The following is a 541-nucleotide window of genomic DNA, read 5'->3' as shown; positions in this document are numbered from 1 at the left end:
TTAGACTTAAACTCAGTAATATATCTTTGCGAGAATGTTGTGACGCTATACAGCACAACAAGTTTATTACACTTGAAATAATAGTACAGTGAAGACCTAATCAAATCAGCCAATGTTTTTTTTCAGCAATCCATGCTAATCTTTGTAAGGTCTATTTTATTTTTTTGTCTTAAATAATTGAAGTTAAGCCCTGGCCATTATAATTCACTTGCTAGTCCTATTTACAGGATCCAGGGGCGGCATCCACGAAAGGTCTGATTGTTCTGAGATATTGCGTCTAAGACACGATTTGCCATAAACCTTGCAATAGATTCTGCTTATATCATTTGAGTAATATTACACATTTAATTGTTAGTATGAGAAGCAAGCAACACCAAAGAATTTTCGCATCGGAGATTGTAAGAGAAACTTGGAGGCTCTTTTTGATTTCTTATCCAAAGATAATCGAGTGAATGGCTACATTTTAAGAGCAATGTTCAATTTGTAAAATGCAAATAATGCCCACACATGAATACTTTATAATGTCAAGAAAGATAGAGTG

Source organism: Penaeus monodon, chromosome 23 (assembly GCF_015228065.2).
Source record: "Penaeus monodon isolate SGIC_2016 chromosome 23, NSTDA_Pmon_1, whole genome shotgun sequence".
NCBI lineage: Eukaryota > Metazoa > Arthropoda > Malacostraca > Decapoda > Penaeidae > Penaeus > Penaeus monodon.
Note: the sequence above shows the minus strand (reverse complement) of the source record.